Below are 9,737 nucleotides of genomic sequence, written 5' to 3'. Positions count from 1 at the left end.
TTTGCCGTTCTGGCCGCCCCGTTTTTTGTTTTATTTTTTGCTTGGGGCGGCCAAAAAGCCAGAGCCGGCCCTGATGCCTGGATATCAGGAGCAAGTAAATCTCTGGAAGATCTGTCTTTCCTAATGCAAATGGAGCAGTTCTTGGAGGGTGTTCCTGAGGAAATAGAAAGGTATATCCTAGATGGGAAGCCCAAAACTGTAATCGAGGTGGGGGAGATTGGAACCAAATGAGTGGAGGTGGCAGAAAAGAAAAAAACTAGTAGCAGTTGGAGTGAATATCAGAAGGGGGAACCTGAAACAAAGCCCTACCACAGGGCCGTCCTTAGGATTTATGGTGCCCTAGGCGGGATTATTAAACTGGTGCCCCTGTACCTGACTTGCTCTTAACAACACAAACATAAGCTTACAGTATTGGAAAACTTGCCACATGCACGTTATTAAACCCAGTTTAACTTAATTAAGCACACTGTAATGCTGATGGACTAGCACTAAAGAAGTAGCGCTATAGAAAAAATTCTGATTTGACAGAATGATGCAAATAATATAATTTTTTTAATTTATCAACATTTTATTGGAAATTTATATGAAGAGGTATTGAAACAAGGATTTGTTTTTAATTAAAAGCAATCTTTCTGGCTTTTTTGGCTGCAAAATCAGTAATAATGTCATTGTATGACAAAGACAAAGTGATGTCTTGTTCGATTGCAGGAATAGCAAGACCAGTCAAGCATTCCTGACTCATTGTAGAACGGAGATAGTTTTTGTCATAACTATAAAGGGAAGGGTAACAGCTCTCTGTGTACAGAGACTCCAAATCCTTTTACCTGTAAAGGGTTAAGAAGCTCGGGTAACCTGGCTGACACCTGACCCCAAGGACCAATAAGGGGACAAGATACTTTCAAATCTTGGGGGGGGGGAAAGGCTTTTGTGTGTGCTCTTTGGTTTAAGGGGTGGTTCGCTCTTGGGACTGAGAGGGACCAGACATCAATCCAGGTTCTCCCCATCTTTCTAAACAAGTCTCTCCTATTTCAAACTTGTAAGTAAAAAGCCAGGCAAGGCGTCTTAGATTTACTTTGTTTTCTCAACTTGTAATGTACCTTTTACCAGAGTGGTTATCTTTGTTTGCTGTACTTTGAACCTAAGACAGAGGGGGGGGGTCCTCTGAGCTCTTTAAGTTTGATTACCCTGTAAAGTTATTCTTCATACTGATTTTACAGAGATGATTTTTACCTTTTTCTTTAATTAAAAGCCTTCTTTTTTAAGAACCAGATTGATTTCTCCTTGTTTTAAGATCCAAAGGGGTTTGGATCTGTATTCACCCGGAGTTGGAGAAAGGAGGGTGGGAGGAAGGAGGGGGGATGGTTAATTTCTCCTTGTTTTAAGATCCAAGGGGGTTTGGATCTGTGTTCACCAGGGAATTGGTGAAAGGTTTCTCAAGGCTTCCCAGGGAGGGAGTTCTTGAAATGGTGGCAGCGGACCAGAGCTAAGCTGGTAGATAAGCTTAGGAGTCCTCATGCAGGCCCCCACTCTTGTACCCTAAAGTTCAAAGTGGGGATACAGCCTTGACATGGTGGCATAGCGGTGGGATACATTTTAAACCCAAAAGCCAGTAAGAGATTTTTTTTTCCTTCTAGCTGCTTGGAAAGCAGAGCTGAAGGTAGATGCATATCTTATCTCTCCTTGCCTGAAGGCAGAGGTGTTAAGTTTTTTTTAACAAGGGGCTTTGTTAAGAGAAGGGTTCAGTCAGTGAGCAAACTTTGAACTGGTAAAGGTAATTTACAAGCTGAATTGTGTTTTTTTTTCTTTTTACATCCTCGGAAGTAGCTAGTTAGAAAGTCTCTGTTAACTCAGCAGCACTCAGCAGGAGCCTGAGCTAAGTACATCCCAGTTTCAGTCAACTGCAGAGGGGTGTGACCCAGCACAAGAAAACCAGGAAAATGACTACCAAAGAAGAAAAAGCTAAAGAGGAGGCCCACAAGAGAGCTATGGAGCTGAAAGAAAAAGAGATAGAGCTGAGAGACAGAGAAGAGAAAGCCAAAGAGGGGGCCCACAAGAGAGAGATGGAGCTGAGAGACAGAGAAGAGAAAGCCAAAGAGGAGGCCCACAAGAGAGAAATGGAGCTGGAAAAAGCCAAACAGGAGGCCCATGAAAGAGAAGAAAAAGCCAAACAGGAGGCCCATAAAAGAGAGATGGAGCTGAAAGAAAAAGAGATGGAACTGGAAGCAGCAAGGACTAGGCAGGGTGCATCAGACCATCCTAACAACTCCTCTCCAGGTACCACTTCCCATCCCAGGAAATTCCCCACCTACAAGGCAGGCGATGATACTGAGGCCTTCTTAGAAAATTTTGAAAGGGCCTGCCTTGGATACAACATCCCTCTAACCCAGTACATGGTAGAGCTGAGACCGCAGCTCAGTGGACCCTTAGCAGAGGTGGCGGCTGAAATGCCTAAGGAACACATGAACAGTTATGAACTTTTTAAAAACAAGGCCAGAATCAGAATGGGGCTAACACCTGAGCATGCCCGTCGGCGGTTCAGAGCCCTAAGGTGGAAACCCGATGTGTCATTTACCCGACATGCCTACCACATTGGGAAAAATTGGGATGCCTGGATATCAGGAGCAAATGTTAAATCTACGGAAGAGTTGCCCTTCCTATTGCAAATGGAGCAGTTTTTAGAGGGTGTTCCTGAGGAAATAGAAAGGTACATCCTAGATGGGAAGCCCAAAACTGTAACCGAGGCGGGGGAGATTGGAGCCAAATGGGTGGAGGTGACAGAAAAGAAAAAAGCTAGTAGCAGTTGGAGCGAATATCAGAAGGGGCAAGCCGAAACAAAACCTTATCACCGGGGACAACCCAAGGCCCCACCCACCTCCCAAGGGAAACCCCAGACGCCTTCTCACCCCACCCCACCAGTCTCCACCAACCAACATCGCCCCGGTGATACCTTAGCAGGGCGATGTTTTAAATGTAATGAACTGGGGCATATAAAGGCTCACTGCCCCAAGAACCCCAACCGATTACAGTTCATTACACCCCAGTCACACCAAAGATCCCCAGACCCAGATGCCTCTCTCATACCCTCGGAGCGAAGGGAAACCTTGAGAGTGGGCGGAAAGAAGGTTATCGCTTGGAGGGACACTGGGGCACAAGTGTCAACTATCCACCAATCCCTAGTGGACCCCAAACTCATCAACCCGGAGGCTACAGTGACAATTCAACCCTTCGTGTCACAGTCTGTAACCTTGCCTACAGCCCAGTTGCATGTCCAGTACAAGGGCTGGGCAGGAATGTGGACTTTTGCAGTCTATGACAATTATCCCATCCCCATGCTGCTGGGGGAAGACTTGGCCAACCATGTGAAGCTAGCCAAGAGGGTGGGAATAGTCACCCGCAGCCAGGCTAAGCAAGCTTTCACCCCCATCCCTGTTCCTGAGCCGTCCACCAGAGCCCCGTCGGTGTTACCGGAGACCCAAACACAGGTGGTGGAACCGGATCCCCTGCCAACGACTGCAACAGCCGTAGTGGATCCAATCCCAGAGACCCAGCCAAAGCCAGTCCCGGAACCGGAACTGACAACGCAACCAGCACCAGAACCATTGCCAACACTGAGTCCAGCGCTTGCAAACCCGTCTACAACTCCAATGCCAGAGGGCACCAGCGAGCCTGAACTGGCGGAAGCAGCAGATAACCCTACCCAAGAGGCTCAGCCAGAGCCTGAGATACCACATAGTGCACCAGCGGACAGCGGTTCACAGTCAATGGAAACAGTCCCAGCACCTGCATCGCTTCCAGAGGGACCAAGCCCCAGTCCACAGTCCAAGGAGGAACTGATGTCTCCAGCATCAAGGGAACAGTTCCAGGCCGAGCAGGAAGCAGATGACAGCCTCCAGAAAGCTTGGGCGGCGGCGCGGAACACCCCACCGCCTCTCAGCTCTTCTAACCGATCCCGGTTTGTTGTAGAACAAGGACTTTTATACAAGGAGACTCTTTCTGGTGGGCACCAGGAAGACTGGCATCCTCAAAGACAGTTGGTGGTTCCCACTAAGTATCGGGTAAAGCTCTTGAGCTTAGCCCATGATCATCCCAGTGGCCATTCTGGGGTGAACAGAACCAAAGACCGGTTGGGGAAGTCCTTCCACTGGGAGGGAATGGGCAAGGACGTTGCTAATTATGTCCGGTCTTGTGAGGTGTGCCAACGAGTGGGAAAGCCCCAAGACCAGGTTAAAGCCCCTCTCCAGCCACTACCCATAATTGAGGTCCCATTTCAGCGAGTAGCTGTGGATATTCTGGGTCCTTTCCCAAAGAAGACACCCAGAGGAAAGCAGTACGTACTGACTTTCATGGATTTTGCTACCCGATGGCCGGAAGCTGTACCCTTAAGCAACACCGAGGCTAAAAGTGTGTGCCAGGCATTAGCAGACATTTTTGCCAGGGTAGGTTGGCCCACCGACATCCTTACAGATTCGGGAACTAATTTCCTGTCAGGGAACATGAAAAACCTGTGGGAAGCTCATGGGGTGAATCACTTGGTTGCCACCCCTCATCACCATCAAACCAATGGTCTGGTGGAGAGGTTTAATGGAACTTTGGGGGCCATGATACGTAAATTCGTAAATGAACACTCCAATGATTGGGACCTAGTGTTGCAGCAGTTGCTTTTTGCCTACAGGGCTGTACCACATCCCAGTTTAGGGTTTTCACCATTTGAACTTGTGTATGGCCGCGAGGTTAAGGGGCCATTACAGTTGGTGAAGCAGCAATGGGAGGGGTTTACGCCTTCTCCAGGAACTAACATTCTAGACTTTGTAAGCAACCTACAAAACACCCTCCGACACTCTTTAGCCCTTGCTAAAGAAAACCTAAAGGATGCTCAGGAAGAGCAAAAGGCCTGGTATGATAAACATTCCAGAGAACGGTCCTTCAAAGTAGGAGACCAAGTCATGGTCTTAAAGGCGCTCCAGGCCCATAAAATGGAAGCGTCGTGGGAAGGACCATTCACGGTCCAGGAGCGCCTAGGAGCTGTTAACTATCTCATAGCCTCCCCCACCTCCAACATAAAGCCTAAGGTATACCATGTTAATTCTCTTAAGCCCTTTTATTCCAGAGAATTAAACGTTTGCCAGTTTACAGCCCAGGAAACAGATGACGCGGAGTGGCCTGCAGGTGTCTACTACGAAGAAACAAGGAATGGTGGCGTGGAAGAGGTGAACCTCTCCACGACCCTGGGACGTCTGCAGCGACAGCAGATCAAGGAGCTGTGCACAAGCTTTGCACCGATTTTCTCAGCCACTCCAGGACGGACCGAACGGGCATACCACTCCATTGACACAGGTAATGCTCACCCAATTAGAACCCCACCCTACTGGGAGTCACCTCATGCCCAAGCTGCTATACAAAGGGAGATCCAGGACATGCTACAGATGGGTATAATCCGCCCCTCTACCAGTGCATGGGCATCTCCAGTGGTTCTAGTTCCCAAACCAGATGGGGAAATACGCTTTTGCGTGGACTACCGTAAGTGAAATGCTGTAACTCGTCCTGACAACTATCCAATGCCACGCACAGATGAGCTATTGGAAAAATTGGGACATGCCCAATTCATCTCTACTTTAGACTTAACCAAAGGGTACTGGCAAGTACCACTAGATGAACCCGCTAAGGAAAGGTCCGCCTTCGTCACCCAGGCAGGGGTGTATGAATTCAATGTACTCCCTTTCGGGTTGCGAAATGCACCCGCCACCTTCCAAAGACTTGTAGATGGTCTCTTAGCGGGATTGGGAGAATCTGCAGTTGCCTACCTCGATGATGTGGCCATTTTTTCTGATTCATGGACAGAACACCTGGAGCACCTGAAAAAAGTCTTTGAGCGCATCCGACAGGCAGGACTAACTGTTAAGGCTAAAAAGTGTCAAATAGGCCAAAACAGAGTGACGTACCTGGGGCACCAGGTGGGTCAAGGAACTATAAATCCCCTACAGGCCAAAGTGGATGCTATCCAAAAGTGGCCGGTTCCAAAGTCAAAGAAACAGGTCCAATCCTTCTTAGGCTTGGCCGGATATTATAGGCGATTTGTACCACACTACAGCCAAATCGCCGCCCCGCTGACAGACCTAACCAGAAAGAAACAGCCAAATGCAGTTCAGTGGACTGATAAGTGTCAAAAGGCCTTTAACCAGCTTAAGGCAACACTCATGTCTGACCCTGTGCTAAGGGCCCCAGACTTTGACAAACCGTTCCTAGTAACCACAGATGCGTCCGAGCGGGGCGTGGGAGCAGTTTTAATGCAGGAAGGACCGGATCAAGAATTCCATCCTGTCGTGTTTCTCAGCAAGAAACTGTCTGAGAGGGAAAGCCACTGGTCAATCAGCGAAAAGGAATGCTACGCCATTGTGTACGCGCTGGAAAAGCTACGCCCATATGTTTGGGGACGGCGTTTCCAACTACAAACAGACCATGCTGCGCTACAGTGGCTTCATACCGCCAAGGGAAATAACAAAAAACTTCTTCGATGGAGTTTAGCTCTCCAAGATTTTGATTTTGAAATACAACACATTTCGGGAGCTTCTAACAAAGTGGCTGATGCACTCTCCCGGGAAAGTTTCCCAGAGTTAACTGGTTAACAATTGTTCTTGGAATGAAACATATTGTTAGTTTTTATATAATCAGTAGTATGTCTAAAGGTACATGTGTCTTATTAACTCTGTTTTCTCCTAGAACTCCAGGAAGAAATCACAGCCAGTGTGGAACCGAACGTCCAACACTATCTGTGATTTGGGGGGCGTGTCATAACTATAAAGGGAAGGGTAACAGCTCTCTGTGTACAGAGACTCCAAATCCTTTTACCTGTAAAGGGTTAAGAAGCTCGGGTAACCTGGCTGACACCTGACCCAAGGACCAATAAGGAGACAAGATACTTTCAAATCTTGGGGGGGGAAAGGCTTTTGTGTGTGCTCTTTGTTTTAAGGGGTGGTTCGCTCTTGGGACTGAGAGGGACCAGACATCAATCCAGGTTCTCCCCATCTTTCTAAACAAGTCTCTCCTATTTCAAACTTGTAAGTAAAAAGCCAGGCAAGGCGTCTTAGATTTACTTTGTTTTCTCAACTTGTAAATGTACCTTTTTACCAGAGTGTGTATCTTTGTTTGCTGTACTTTGAACCTAAGACAGAGGGGGGTCCTCTGAGCTCTTTAAGTTTGATTACCCTGTAAAGTTATTTTCCATACTGATTTTACAGAGATGATTTTTACCTTTTTCTTTAATTAAAAGCCTTCTTTTTTAAGAACCAGATTGATTTCTCCTTGTTTTAAGATCCAAGGGGGTTTGGATCTGTATTCACCCGGAGTTGGTGAAAGGAGGGTGAGAGGAAGGAGGGGGGATGGTTAATTTCTCCTTGTTTTAAGATCCAAGGGGGTTTGGATCTGTGTTCACCAGGGAATTGGTGAAAGGTTTCTCAAGGCTTCCCAGGGAGGGAATTCTTGAGATGGTGGCAGCGGACCAAAGCTAAGCTGGTAGTTAACCTTAGGAGTCCTCATGCAGGCCCCTACATTTGTACCCTAAAGTTCAAAGTGGGGATACAGCCTTGACAAGTGCATTACTCCTTTTTATTACCCAGCTATCAAAGAGCAAGATCCTGTAGCCACTCTATATCTGAAACTCCCATTGAACAGGATCTGGCCCAAATTTCTATTGATTTAAAATGTCATATGCAAGGTTTCTGTCGTGGAGCACGATTCTTTTTATTCCCAGGTTTGAAGAAAATTGTTTCAATGTTTAGAATTATATGAGTAAAATATTTATTTTTCATTAGTTTTTTTTATCCTAAAATGCTCAATTAATTTTATTTCAGCCCCTCCTTTCTCTGGAGCTTGAGAATAGGGCTGGGTGTGCTACCACCTCCCCTCTTTCTGGGGCTAACCTGTGAGGGAGGATTTTGCTGTGTGTGTTTCAAAGAGACGTTTCAGCTTCCGTCATAGGCTCCCTACAGCCTAATAGCAGTAGCACTGCTGGGACTGGTGTGTTTCTAAGGCATCAGACATTGCGGGTTATTACATGGATCTGATGGAGCGAGCAACAAGAGCGATCCCTGCTGCTGTTCACTGTAAAATAGATCCGGGGTGGCCTCCCCCTTTCAGCCCCTGTGGGTGGATGGATATTGGGGGCTCCGGAAACTGCTGTAGGGGGCAGCAAGGCAAACACAGCAGAGAGCATTTATTTCCGAAAATTAATCAAGTTAGAAGTCGGGGAGGGGGAAAGGAGAGAGCGGGGGAGGGATCGAGCAGAAATAGGAAGGGGAAGGTGGCCGGAGCGACAACTTCCCCCCCACCCCGAACACTGAACTACAAGCCCCAGGATGCACAGCGCCAGAGTGCCCCGTTCCCATAGCGACAAAGAAATGAAAACAGCTTCTCCCGCTAGGACAGCGGAGAGAGCCAGGTAACGAGGGGATGAGAGCCCCGCCCTGTCTGTGCGGGGGCAGTGCGGGGAGGGAAGGGTGGGGGTCCTACCTGTGCGGGGGGGGGGGGGGGGAGGAGGTGCAGAGGAGCTCCAGGGGCCCCTCAACCAGGTTGTCCTCCCAATCCTGGCAGCATCTCCATCCCTTGTAGGGCTTGTGGTGTCCCAGGTTCTAACTCCATCCCATTCCTGCCCCAAGCCCATTTGTTCTTCAGACTGAGGTGGCCTGGTGGTGCCCTGGGCCTTGGACTGGCTGATTGGGGGAACCACTGAACCATATAGTAACACTCTCCTCACCCAGGCTGTGCTTTCCTGTTCTTTCCTTTGACTGTCTTCAAACCATAATTCATCTCTCCCCGCCCTCTGAGTTCTTGCTGCTTCTGGGTGCCTGGGGCCAAATGATGGTTGAAACAGAGTTTGTAAACCGTGTTTGAATGTAGATCCTTGCCTAATACCTAGGCTAAAACATGATTTGTGATCCCTTATGGATCATTGCAGTGGCACAGAATCACTGGGGCAAAATACTGCCCCTGCCACTCCTCCCAGAATATCTCATGCATTAGGGTATCCCCTGTGGGGAGAGAGGAGAGGTCCCCGCACAGGGGTGAATTCCCCTGATAGGTTTCATATGATGTTAAGAGGAGGCAGGGTGAACCCCACACAGGAAGCAGTCCTTTGAAGAATCACAATTTAAAAATGGCACTGCTGAGAGAGTAACTTAATCTGTTGTGCTAGCTCCTAGTAGCTCCAAAAAGTAAAATGCAGTGAATAAGCAATTATACACTTTCTAATTTGCTGTCCCGATCTCATGTGAATAATAACTAGAAGTGTGTGAAATATTCAGAAACAAAAACCCTCAGGTATTTTCTATCTTGTTCTGAATATGAAAATTGCCCTATTTTCTGAAAAACTCACCAAAATTCACAGTTCATTTTGCTTGAAAACAAGAGGGGGAAAGGACACATTTTCAAATGCAATTGAGCCTCTTTAGATATATGCCAAAAGCATATGAAAATGTACCTAAGTCAAGTACTCATAAATCTGGAAATGTCTTAGTTTGATGTTATTTTCTGAATAAAACAGAGTTTATTATTTCTTTTTATCCTCATTATTTAATATGAACTCCCTGACTGGTACACTAAATTGTGTCCCTCTTCTCAGACTCCTGAGAACATATGCCTATACTGTGTTAAGCTCTTAAATAACAAAGATTATGTATAATATTCTCTCTCTAGAATAAGACGGTTACTCACCGTTGTAACTGTTGTTCTTCGAGATGTGTTGC

The sequence above is a fragment of the Terrapene carolina genome, unplaced genomic scaffold (assembly GCF_002925995.2).
Source record: "Terrapene carolina triunguis isolate 2854851 unplaced genomic scaffold, T_m_triunguis-2.0 Scaffold31, whole genome shotgun sequence".
Lineage (NCBI taxonomy): Eukaryota > Metazoa > Chordata > Testudines > Emydidae > Terrapene > Terrapene triunguis.
The sequence above is the reverse complement of the archived record's forward strand: the minus strand, read 5'-3'. Positions refer to the sequence as shown.